The following is a 13,101-nucleotide window of genomic DNA, read 5'->3' as shown; positions in this document are numbered from 1 at the left end:
ACAAGGATTAATAAGTTTCCCCTTTTCCTCACAAACACAAACAAGTGAAGGAAAACAAGAACAGAACAAAAAAGATAGGAAAAAGACACAATCAGAAGAGTATTGATGAAATAGCTCAGTAGCTCATCAGACTGGGATGGAATGCTGCTTTCTATCAAATTAAATGTGCTTTTGCTTCAAAAGAATAGAATTGATCAGAAGCTTTCACACACACACAAAACCCAAGAAATATTAGGGACCTGGATGCTTTTGAAAACCCCGGCAAGTGCTTATCTAAATCTCTTGGCATGTAAATACTTAGAAGTCCGTCTCATGAGACCCATCAGAGAAGCACACACGACTCAAAACACTGCCAAAATATGAGCTCTGTTTAATTTCAGATTCAAGCCATAAACAGCTGACAGTGGCTAAAGTAACTACTACTATATTATTATTACTTAATGCCTACTTTTCAAGCAATATTTTGTCCTTGTGTTTCTCCTTGTACAGCACAGCAAAGACCCCTTTTTTATGTTCGTAAATCATGGTTGCACAGGTGACAAATTTTTTAAAAAATAAAAATAAAATATCTCTGCAACCACAATGTAGAAGAGTTAGCAGTAATAAAGGACAAATACAACTGAATGCTGTGTCTTAGGATGTACAGACAGGTAAGGACTTCTGTGTACTGTCTACAATTATCACATAGAAAACACTTCGGAAATTACCAACGCTTAAACTAATGCTTGGCTGCAGCGTTACCTGTGCACACCTGGACATGACACTCACAAACTATCACCTACACAAAAAGAACCACAGCACTGTGGCCTAAAACATTTCAAATGGCTTTAAGAATTCTGACAGTCAGCAAATACGTTTCCATGAAAGTAAGCTGTGTGTTTAAAAATTACAGAAAGCTGAATACTCGGAAGAAAGACGACTTGCACAAAAGCGCTCCGATCAATGGCTCCTGGCTCATAAGCGCTCTGCCAGCTCAAATGAACAGACACGCTTTTGCAAAGAAGCACTCTGTGCTTTATAAAGCAATGGCAACCCTACCGACACAAGAGGCACATGTAAGAATATTAAATTACAAGAGACATTCCATTTTCTATAGCATTTTCTTCTGCAATGGATTCAGTAATTTCTTCTGGGAGTCTCCCGTCCCTCCTCCTTTTGTTACCTCTCAAATCCCAGTCATCTGTGCTAGGAAAATTAGCTCAAGCTGGCACTTCTCTTACCTGCATCACTACTGCCAGAGTTAGCAAAAATAAAGCTTTACAGGAAGCTCTGTCAGAAATTACTACCTTTGAAGGGGTTTAACATTTAGTGCTTCAAAGTCAATTCATTTGAAAGCCTATTTAAAATATTAGCACTTTACATTTCATTTGTGAACCTGTAAGAATTTTGATTTAAGTCAGGTTTGCTGCAAATTCTCCTTTCAGCCTGAGGATCTCAGCCTTTGGCAAGAGGAGGCTGATAGCTGTACCAGTCCTTCTCTGACAGCCAGCACAGTTCTGATACTGGAAAAGAGGCTCAGGAACGAAACATGTCCCTGGCAGAAGGGATGCAGCAATTCAGTATATTCCCTAGGCATCCTCCACCAGCTGAGATCCCACAGAGTCCTAGAGACAATTAAAAGCTTGCTGAAGCTCCCAGTGCAGATCAAAGCATAAACACTGCTTGCCTTCTGGGGAAAAATGGAGCAAAACTGATGCTTCTCCGTACCATCAAGGTTAAACCAATGCCACAGGTTCAAATTCTGGGACCAAGGTCTGGTCTTTGTTAAGAATATCATCATCTTCATGGAACTGTGAAAAAATAAGAGAAAAGTTTGGCTCTGCTCAAAAACTGAAACTAGAAGCAGGGAAGGGGAGAGCAAGAAAATCACTTTACCACTGACAACTATTGTATTACAAGCAGGTCTGTGCCAGGGGCAGTCAGCCCTATTAAGGTACTAAAGTCCTGCGTAAGGTTTTCCTGGCAGCCCTATTTGCATGCTTTCCTCACATTACAGTACATAATTGCAGAGCTGTCACTTTCCCCCACCTCTCGAGTATTTCTTTTAAGCCTTGTAGATTTTCTCTCTCTCAGAAATATTAAGCAAGCCAAGCATCCTGAGAAATGTTTTCTCCTCCTGCTGTAATCACTGGTAGCTCTGCATGTCTTTCCTTCTCCCCATCACCTTCTAAGTGAGGAGAATTCAAGTCCCCTTCCCATATTTTTGGTAAATTCTTTGTACATTTCAGGGCTAATAACAAAACTGCCTGCCCCTTATGTTCATCAGCTTGGCTTCTGATTTAGTCTCTTCTCCCTACTACTGTTTTTCCATTTAGTCTGTCCTCTTAGTTGCCTCACCTCTCTTTATGACTTATCTCTCTTTGCCATATGTTCCTTTGAGTTTCCTTTATTTTCCTATGGCACACATTTCTATCCATCGATGGTGTATGTAAGGCTCTGCTCAAAACCTGAAGAAATCACACACACACACACAGTGGAAAAAAAAAAAAAAAAAAAAGCAGCAGCATCTGAGCTGGCAGCCTCCAGCTGCCAGCAAATACCTCAGAATTCCTCACAAGGAGAGAAAAGAGGGGTGATTTCTTCTATTTTCTTCCATCAATCTTTCCTATTAATTTTCTGCCATGAATAGCTCCTCAAATAGGTGGTTTCATGAAACAGATTCCAGGCTATTGTGGGTTTACGTTTACATCCAGCCAGAAAGTTCCTTTTCCATTGATGCTAACGCGCCCCTCACGCACAGCACACCGACGCTGCTGAGCCACAGACAGCTCACAAGAAGGAAAGATTTTTTCTTACAGTGAAGTCAGTAGGACAGGGACGGAATGAAGAAGCAATGGTGTGAAATACAAAGGCTGCCCGGTCACAGCAAGGCTTGTGGTGCTATTACCATCTATTTATCGTCTCCATCTTATACGGTACAAAAATAAAAGGACCAGCACAGCTGATAGTTGAGCAATGCTACGGCCAAACCTCTCGTCGCGGCACTCAGCAGCGTGCCCTGGTGCACAGCCTGAGGGTCCAGCTGCCAGGGAAAAGCAGTTCTCCAGCGGGCGAGTCTGGCTGTGAAGTAAAGCACTTCACTCCAGCTCCAGACCAAGACTCAAACAAGCTTAAATAAACAACGTCGGTTTCCCCCCTTGTAGACAAGTGGGGAAAGCCTACTTACGGCCCTTGCTTATGTTTTTTATGTGGTTTTTATTTCTCATTAACCTTCCAAAACCAACTAGAGACTAGAGACACTACAGCAAGATTTGTTTTTTCTTTTTTCTAATTGGTTCCGTGTCATTTTGGGATGCCCATATATTCACAATGAACTGAAACCAAATCAAGCATTGCCCAGCTACCATAAGCAAAGTTGGTCAACTACTGTTCCTAAATTTCTTTTGAAGTTAATTTTTCTGTGTCTTCATCCTACACAGCGTATTGCTACTGCAAATACAGCAACACCATTCCCTATGACTGCACACGGGTCACAGTCAGTAACACTAACGACAGCGATACAGGAAATGCAGGAAGGTAAGCGCTTTGCTTCTCGTTGCACTGATGTTAGTATACAGTTTCTAATATTGTCCAATTGTATCTTGTTTGGGACAGCAGACTGCCTGATGTTCATTCCTTCTTTAGAGATATGTTCAATGCCTGTTAGAGAAATGCCTTTGGCCCTTTTGAAACACCGCACATTCTACAGCAACGTCCATGCCATATAAAATATTGCTCCTGGTACAATTTCCTTGACATACTTGCTGTAACTGGAGATGAGCTGAACTCTTCAAAGCCTTTTATTACAGGCTATATGCATACTGGTTTGTATTTTCACTTGCATACGCATGGGAATGAAAGACAGGTCTTGGACAGAATATTACTACATTCCCTTAGTTGACTAGCTGGTGAAAATGGTAATTTTTGGTAATCCCAACTAATCCTGCAGGGGAAGACATTGATTCTATTTATAAGAACAGGAACAACTAAAGGAAAAGTCATTATTTAAATGATTTTATACGGCTTTATTTTTCCTATCATTATAGAGATTTAAAAGTCCATAAGGAGTAGACAAGAAAAGGAGTCTTTTCTTCGTCAGTGTGTTTACCCTCTGCACTTGATAGTACCTTCAAGTAGTGCAAGTATTTTCCCATTACGATGAAGCAAATTTTCCATTGCTTTCCGGAATATAAACAGACAGGTTTTGTTTTTAACGACAATGAATTTACATAAGTCACCAAAGGAATTCAGGGAACCTGTACTACATAAATATAAAAAAGATGTTTAAAAAAAAAATCTATGTATACTGACACAAACTAAACTCATTTAGAGCATACCTCATGGCAAGCAAGGCAATTCTTAATGCCAGTTAAGCCTGTTCAAGTTAGTCCATTCAGGTCTAAACAGCAGAGGAGATAAACTAACTCTGGTTTTATGTCTAAGCTCTCTCCCACCTTAATATTCGATACAGACTCATAAAGCCTTGGAAATCTGATGTAAGGACACACATTTTTGGCAGTGTAGATTTAAATCTATGTCTACTAGACAGCTTAGCACTAGATACTCATTTGACAGTCTGTAAACCATGTATTTACCTAAATCACTAGTTTCCTAACGTAAGATTTACAGTCATACAGTGAGAGCCTGCTGTGCATCTAACATAGATATCTTATGAATGAGACCTCCAGGAATTGTTCCAGATGCACTAGCGTCCCTTCTGGCCTTGTCATCAGTATATATTGATCCTATGAAACAGTTCGTAATTAAGTCACTTAAAGAGAAAACTTGCCAGAAAAAAGGTCTAATCATCATGTTAGTTCTGATTAAGCCCAACTCAGAGGACCAAAGAACTGCCTAGCTAGAGTTCCTGTTTGTTGCACAAGTGTCAAGACAAAGTATTCCTACAGCTATGAGCAGTGGCTTGATAAATTGTTCTGAGAATTTCTGCTGAGGCAGGAAATAAAACATTTTAGAATGAGCGGTTATTTTATGCGTACAACAATGATCATTCATCCAGCCTTCCCTCCCGAATGTTCCCACCACCTTCCCCCCAGAAGGAGCCGCATACACTTTTGTTCTTTTCAGTGCTCTGCTCAGGGGACATTTATTGGTTCACTCTCATGTTCTTTTATCAAAGTGAGAGACTGGTTTATGCCATTAATTTATATCATCTCTAACTCAAGGCTGAAAGAATAAGGAGTCCTGGGACACAAATAGTGTAACGAACATCCCAGAGAAGATCATGTTCTTGCTGTTATTTTGAGAAACAGATAATAACGGAAGGAGAGAGGGGGAAACAGCTATAAAGAGATATAACTACCTTTGCTTTCAAGGGGAGTTGCAATAAGCCTTTGCTTGAAAAGCTGCTTCCTATGAGCTTGGGTTTCTATCCCAACAACATGCACTGTTTATGACTGTTTAATTAACTTTGGCCTTCTGCCTTTAAATTGCAAAAGCACTTTCCCACAGACACACGGACACTTGAACTTAAGAACACAGCAGATAAGTGTCACCAGTTATATTAACTGCGAGCAGCTACTTGCCAAGCAGTCTGTAAAGCACTGTAACGCCAGGTTCCAAAAACGCAGCACAGCCCGAGCTCTAAATCACCTGCAGCGGCACAGGGCTCCAGTCAGAGGGCTGTCACTTAGACAAAACGCCATCAGCGTGAATTCAACCCTTCTGTTTTGAAGGGGGACGTGAGTCTGCTCCTGCCTTCAGGTCTGTCAGCAAAACCCTTTGGGATTTAAGCTTCGGGTCGGACCCTGGAGCTCTATGAGTTAAGGTTACTGGACAAATACATGAGATAGAAGCATACATAATATTTAATATTATTCTAGCAGAAAATGTTTAAAGGAATGTATTCCATCACTTCAAAACCTGAAAGGCCAAGTTCTTTCTCTTACAACACATACAGTACTTGTTTAATATAATTTCCTTTAATAAGCTTCTTTGACAGAAAATATTAAGCAATCAGTAACCATATGCAGATAATCTTGGCAAGACCCTCAACTGTAGTTGTAAAAGCGCCATCTTTTCTTTCTTTCCCATAATATATAGCAGCTTTCTCAGCTTCCTAATTACATGCATTCTTTATTCTTTTTAAGCATTAGCACAGAGCTTAAGCACTAGCTACTGAATAACATGAAAAGAAATGTGTTGTACATTTAAAGGGGAAAAAAAAAAAGAGCAGCTGTCACCAAGCAGAAGCTTGATTACAGCAACAGAGCTAGCACAACATCTCAACTGCAGCGAGGCCTGGCATTTGCTTCCCAAAGCACTCTGCTCAAAGGAGTTAAATAAAGAACAATTCAAACACAGGGTTCTTTCCACCCTCTCTAGTCCCCCACAAATGAGCTGCACCACCCAAAGGTTATTGGAACTCGTTATTAACTTGCCCAGCCAACCTGCTGTAGTTCTGCCGTTACCCTGAAGATGGATTTTTACCTTTGGGTCCCGCCACCTTTTAAACCAGCTGAATCTGGGCATAGCAGTGTTTCTAGCTCTACAGTTGTGGCACACGGTATGATCTGAAGTCTTTCCTTTGGATGTGGTGAACCCTCAGCTCAGATGCTTTTAACCTGAAATCTGTATTAGACTTGACATCCTTCCCAGGTACCTCACCAGGCCTGCTCAGCACCTCCAACGAGCACTGTAACTTTCACTGTTTGACCACATCAGTGGAATGAAAAAGCAAGCAACACACGCTTCACATAAGAATTTCTAAACCACAGTGCTTTTATTCTTGATGCCCTCAGGAGCTACCGAACATCGGAGGCAGCAAAACCACCAAGAAGTACATTTCATAGGCTGAGTCCATCCCATAGTTGTTCAGATTTCTACATCTCCCATTCCTTCCTCCAATAAGTCCAATTTACACGTACCAAAATACAACCACCTTCCAGAGAGCAAAATCCTGTTCCTAAGTAAAGCCTTCATCTCCGTGCCCTTGTACAAACCATGGAGCTCCAGTAACCATCACACGTGCTTTCTCCATGCTTGTTCCAGAGCTCTGCACAGAAGGGTTGCGTACAGCCCTTTGATGGCTTCTTGCTATGGTCCTTCAAAGCAGCACCAAAGAACCTTTCCCATTCATTACAACTGTTCAGACAGAACACGAGTAATAGAATGAGACAAGCCCAAATTAATGCAGCTCTGAGGCCAGTATTTCTACGTTACACAACAGCCATTCCAGTTTGACAACCATAGCTCACCTGCAATCACCAAAAAAAAAAAAAAAGAAAAAGGACAGTAAAATATCAAATCTACAGAAACCAGAGAAAAATGATAATCAAACAGATCACTTGCACGAGATGGGGTGTACACCACTACTCAGCACAGTGTCTATGAGCTTAAATTAAATGCATACAGATATTGAAGAAAAGCATAGTATTGTGGACAAAGGAATTTCTTGTCCATATATGAATAAAGTGCAAGACTCTGGACTCTATAATGCGATTTTACATTTCTATAGAGAGTGAGTCATTTTGCACCAGGCACTGACACGGCGTGGCATTACTGGGTGTTTTAGTCAAACTTGTCTGCTAAAGCTATTCTTCAGCACATGCATTGTACAACAAAAACTACTTTGTATTCCAAAACCTTGAACAATTCCCTGACAAATCTCCACTGTGTTTCCCAAAGAACTCAACACTGTTGCCAACACATGCATTTATAAATCAGTATATTGAAAGTAATTGAAAATACACATCTCAAAAGGAAAACATCTTTGTAAGAATTCAAATATACTAAAACAAACTGACCTATCTACATTTTTAGATGAAAACACATTATTCCATCTTAATGCCTTATTAGGACCATACAGCGATAATAAAGTGTGAGACTCGAGACTGTCAACGTTTCAAAAGAGAAGATGCAAATGCTTTTAATGAGAAAACCTGATTACGCTGAAGTCTCGGACAAAAAAAATCAAGTTAATTGATCTGAGATGTCATGTAGCCAAGAACAATGACATACATGAAATCATAGTGCTTCACACAGACAGAAACAACGTTTTACTCCAGAATTTCATTCTGCATATCTAAAATATTGTTCCTTAATCGGTTTAAAATCTTGCCACTTGTGGAACTGAGCATATCCTAAAGATGCAAGTGGAAAGACATCAAAGGGCCATCCAAAACTCTTAAGTTAATAAGTTAATATCATTCCTCCCTTTTCCAATTTTACTGATTCCTCACTCAGTTCCAAACTTCTGTTTAAAAAAAAAAAAAAGTCTGAGTTTCTTTGGAAAGTAAATTTTGGGGATTTTAATTTCAAACTATGACCTGCTTGGCCCTCTCTTATCCAGCCAAAATACACTGGCAGACAAATGGTGGTGGTGCATCACAGAGGCAGTCCTCCTGCAGGGTGACAAAGGACAAGCAGCAAACCTCACTGGTGGGGACTTAACAGCACCACTTCCTGCTTCTCGTTAGGTGTCTTGTTTCATGTAGAACAAGCAGGCAATATTTTGTCCTTTCTCCTCTCCACACATAGTTGCTAGAGCTATGAATGACAAGTTAGATGCAGAGCAAGTTCCACAGGGTGTTATCACATTAGCACTTCTTCCTCCCTCTAAAGCTCCCAGTGCAAAAATTCACTTGGCAACGGTACAATCCTGATTTGGCTTTAAAACAATCCCTCTTTCTACAGATATTCTCTGTGCTTATAAGTAAGGTGTGGCTTCCTTTTGGCTTACTCATACATGCCCACTGAGAAGATGAGAAAAGGTGATTATGCTATAAAACAAAACCCTGAAAATCAGAGATTTAAATTACTCCTTTACATGCTTCCTTTCCAAGTAATACAAGGACCCTTCATGTTATTGTCATAGTTACTCCAACTCCTGCTTCATCTAAGATGCTTCTATGTTAGAAGACTCTCATGACTAAATTTAAAGATTGCTTTTACAAATGCAAACAAGTAATTGTCCAAGTGGCCCCTTATGACATAGTTTTATCCAAAGAGTATTGAAAGAACGTGAAAAGTTATACCACATTTATGTTTTACTGCTCAGATTGCCTCTTGCTACTTTAAAGTCCTTTTACAACCTCACCCTAACTTCTGTGTCCATTCTACTTCATTCGTCACGCTGGTCCCCACTCTAATTGAGCAGAACTTCCTTCCCCTGGTGCTCCTCACAGCTGAAACAAGCTCCTCCTCCCCTCCTCTGAAAGCATATTTGTTTTTTTTTCCCCTCACACAACAGCATTCTCAGTTTTTCACTGAAGTCACAGTGAAGGCTCTGGGATTTCATTGCATAAGCCCTACCACTCAAAGGCTTTGTAAATTAAATGGCTGGCAGTGCTGCCATTATTACCAAAGTCATGATGGTCACCTCCAAAGCCGGGGGAAACTGGTAGCAGAGATCTCTTGTTGGCTCATCATCCAGAACTTCCATGAGATACAGGTCTCTTACAAAGCACGGTTTATTCTACTCTGAATTTAGACAAAATGTTCATTAAGGTATTTTCCACAGCTGCTTAGCCTTTTCTAAATCCTTCTCCTCCCTGGCGAGACTTCCCTTGCACTGGCACTGGCTGTTGTGCCACTTGTGTGAGCTAATCCATCTGAAAACTAACCACACGTTTCAGCTGGGTTCCCTTTCAGATGGCCAGGCTGCATCTATCCTCCATCAGCTCAGCGTGTGATCACACGAGCACGCCGAGCTGACGTGAGGAAGTGGGCAGGAGCTCACCCCGGGGGTAGAGCGAGGCCACAATGGCCTAGATTTAGGCTGCTGCAAGTTGCCACGCAGCTGTATCCTCAGCCTGATGGAATCCAGTCGCTTCAGCTGATGCCTTAAAGGCAGGGCTTGCACACACAGTGCAAAGATACAAGTGAACAAAACAATCTATGCACTTCAGCAGTCTGACTTCTTTAATAACCTCTCTCTGTCCTAAACTAAACAAGCTTGACATTACCTTGTCAGTGCAATACCTTCTTTATTTTTGTCCTCATCACGTGACGTAGCAGTTTCCACTCCATCTAGTGAAAATCTATGCTTTGCCTCATTCTAGAAATGCTGGCACACTGTCACTCATAATCCTGGAAGAGTGCGCTGCTCTGAGTCATAGCCCCTTATTAAAGGAGTCTCTTGCACTTGGTGTTCCCATCACATCGTCTGACCCGTTCCAGCACAATGCCCTGGAATTAACCCCAGAAAATGGATCCTTCATTCTTTTCTCAGGCTAAACTACCCTAGCTTATTCATGTAAAATGGCTCCCACTGGCTCTCGGGAAAGCTCACATGAAATACCTCACTGATTATAGTGCAGGCCTCAGCTCAGGAGGGGTTTAGCCAGCTTTGAGACCAGGAACAGTCCCAGAGCTGGCCATGCACGTAAAGCTGAGCAAATACTTGATGGCTTCATGGAAGCAAAGCCCGGTGTATCGCCCCGCCACTGGGTCCAGAGAAATCAGTCAACACATAAATCAGGGCTTGCATGTGCAGAATGGGCAATTAACATCCTTAAAACATTTAAATCACTTTTTATTCTGGAAAACACTTAACTGCACTGCATAATTCATGAATATCCAGTTGCCCTGCCACATTTTTCATGACCAAAGATTTCTGCATATTAGACGGCTTTATTGAAAACCCATTTAAAACAAAATATTTGCTTTTTTGCAAGGCTCCATACATTGGGCCTCATTTTGACACAGAGCACGTGCCATTTCTTCCTAAGTTCATGCCTTGAGTATATTCTCAATGCCCACATGAGGCCAAAATATAACATTTAATCAAAACTGGTGCCAGAGAGCCCTGTCCAAGTAAGGGCTAGGAAAAGGGCAGGGATTTTTTCTCCGTTTTGGGGCTGACCTAATTATGCTTTTGTAAACTCAGAATATACTTACATCACTTTCATTCAATTCAAAGCAATCTCATTATACATGCAACATCACAAACAGTAAATTTGAGTCTTAGAAATTAACTGACAAATATTCCTAAATATCAATACTTGATGAGACCAACCACAGGAGAAATAATGTAGACAAGATGCGGGCACTTTTATAGTGATTTACAGCTTTAAGCTCAAAGTTTATGCATTTGGGTAAAGCATTCTTGAATTTGTCTAAATGTAAGAGCTGCTAACACTAAAAGATACACTGCAAATAGCTAGGAGTGCCATTTTGGGTTTTAGACATTACTATACGACTATGTATATGGATAAAGCAAACATTTCCTTGGCCCTGCCATATTTAAAGTGGCAGTTTTAGTGAATCTATTATCAATGAAAAATGTGGTCAAAATCATCCACTACTGAGCTCCCTAGTGAGCTGTACAGAGGAAGCAGAGCAACAAGACTGTCAACAGAAGTTGTATGAAGCCAGATATATTGGCAGTCAAAATCATAATTTTTGGTCGCTCTGGTTTAGAATTAACTTCTCCTCACATTAGCATACTATTGCTCATCACTGCTTCAGCATAATGCTTATCAGCAGGTATACCTTGGGTGCATGGAAAGTGACGAATAATCTCTATTTATTGCTCTGTCAGAAACTGCTTTCCTCTCCATCAGGCAGTAATTCTTACTGAGCTCCATTCCCACAGAACCACCTTAAAGATTTGTCCTTCAATGTTATTAAACTACTGCTTACATTTTTAGTGCTCACACTAACCCTGTGTATTTTATTAAGTCACTATAAAATGCATTGATAATTCCACCACCTTCCCTTACTTTTTACTGCAGATCATTTTGATTTAAGTGGTGTCATTCTGACTTTTTGAGCAGTCAGCCCTGTAGTTCCCACCAGTTTTAGTATATTGTGAAATACCCACATTATTCTGCCACACAGTCATTGCCTGGTACATCCTACTCAAGGTAACCCACCTGTTCCTGCTGTACAGGGACTACTTTCCCTTTGAAACAGCATGATATTTGAGCTCCTCTGCTTGAGAGGTTTTTGGTTGTTTTTTGAAGCTGTTTCATCTGACAGTTTTCACAGGCCCTTAAGTTCATGTTCAGCATCAGAGCACTGTGAAGCAACGTGCTTCCTGTTCCTGGGTCCACTACAGACATAAGTGAGTTTTTAATGGGGTCACGGTCTCATCACTCAAATATTTTGAAAAATTAAAAAATATGCTCCCAGCAGCTTTGCAGCACTTTTGACTTCATGTGAGGCCTTTAGCAAATATACCCAAGGGAAAAACAGAAGGACTTAAGATATATTCTTCTTCTTGCTGATGCAACCTGTGCTCATGATGAGTTGCAAAACCTAAATGGAACAAACAAGTCTCAAACACTCTTGTGTAAGTTTTTAATAATCCATGCTCCTTTCGTTCACTTATTAGAAAATGACAAACTCTAGGTATCACAATTTTAAAAGTATAAATATTATTTTTATCTCTGTGACTCGTCTAGGGATGAAGTCACCATATATTTTTACTTCATTTTCATGAACTCCATTTCAAAAGACATTAGTGGTTTTAGGCAGCAACACTTTGTTACATGCAATACCACAACCTGAAATGCTGTTGGAGCAATGGGGTTTCTTAGTCCACACTTCTAAGACAGGCAGGCACTGCCCTGCATCTCCAGGAGGTCCAATTCTTTCTAGTGGCTACAGCAGCGCTGCAGAAATGCATCACAGACGTCATGCACGGGGACAGGAAATTCCACACAGAATTATCTGTATTTCATTGTTATCAAACTTTGTCAAATCTCAACTTTAAATGGAAAACACGTAAAGCTGGAAAAATGTTCTAAGTATAATCTACACAGAGAACAACACAGACCTTTACAGAGTCCTCCTCTATAGCAGTGCATGGGTTTGTACCAAGTAATTCCTACAAAAATGCAGTACTCCTATCAGGAGCAAACCATACCCAGGCCCACTTAACAAGAACCTTTAGCTGCAGTTTAAGAGATCACTGAAGGGCAAATCTCAATCATTTACAAGCTCACTTGCAATGAGTGTCACAAGTCCTGCATTCTTCTTACCAAGCAAAGCAGTAGATGCAGCTTTTTCAATTTTCATCAGTCATATGATAATTAAGAATACACATAGTGATATATGCTTAATTATTAATAAACAACTCTAAAGTACTTAGCATACAGAATCACAGAGAGTTTTCCAAAATTTATCATTTCTGCTTGAAGAAGTAAGTACAAAGAAAAG

At 40.5% G+C, this 13,101-nt stretch overlaps 1 protein-coding gene across 2 annotated transcripts in view; it reads right to left on the bottom strand.

The window, feature by feature from the left end:
* Positions 1–13,101, bottom strand: part of SH3GL3 (SH3 domain containing GRB2 like 3, endophilin A3) — a 53,271-nt gene that overhangs the window by 27,360 nt on the left and 12,810 nt on the right. The window lies entirely within an intron of this gene.

This window comes from Anser brachyrhynchus (genome assembly GCF_964034855.1).
Source record: "Anser brachyrhynchus genome assembly, chromosome: 11".
In the NCBI taxonomy this organism is placed as follows: domain Eukaryota; kingdom Metazoa; phylum Chordata; class Aves; order Anseriformes; family Anatidae; genus Anser; species Anser brachyrhynchus.
Note: the sequence above shows the minus strand (reverse complement) of the source record. Positions and strands in the feature narration are given on the sequence as shown.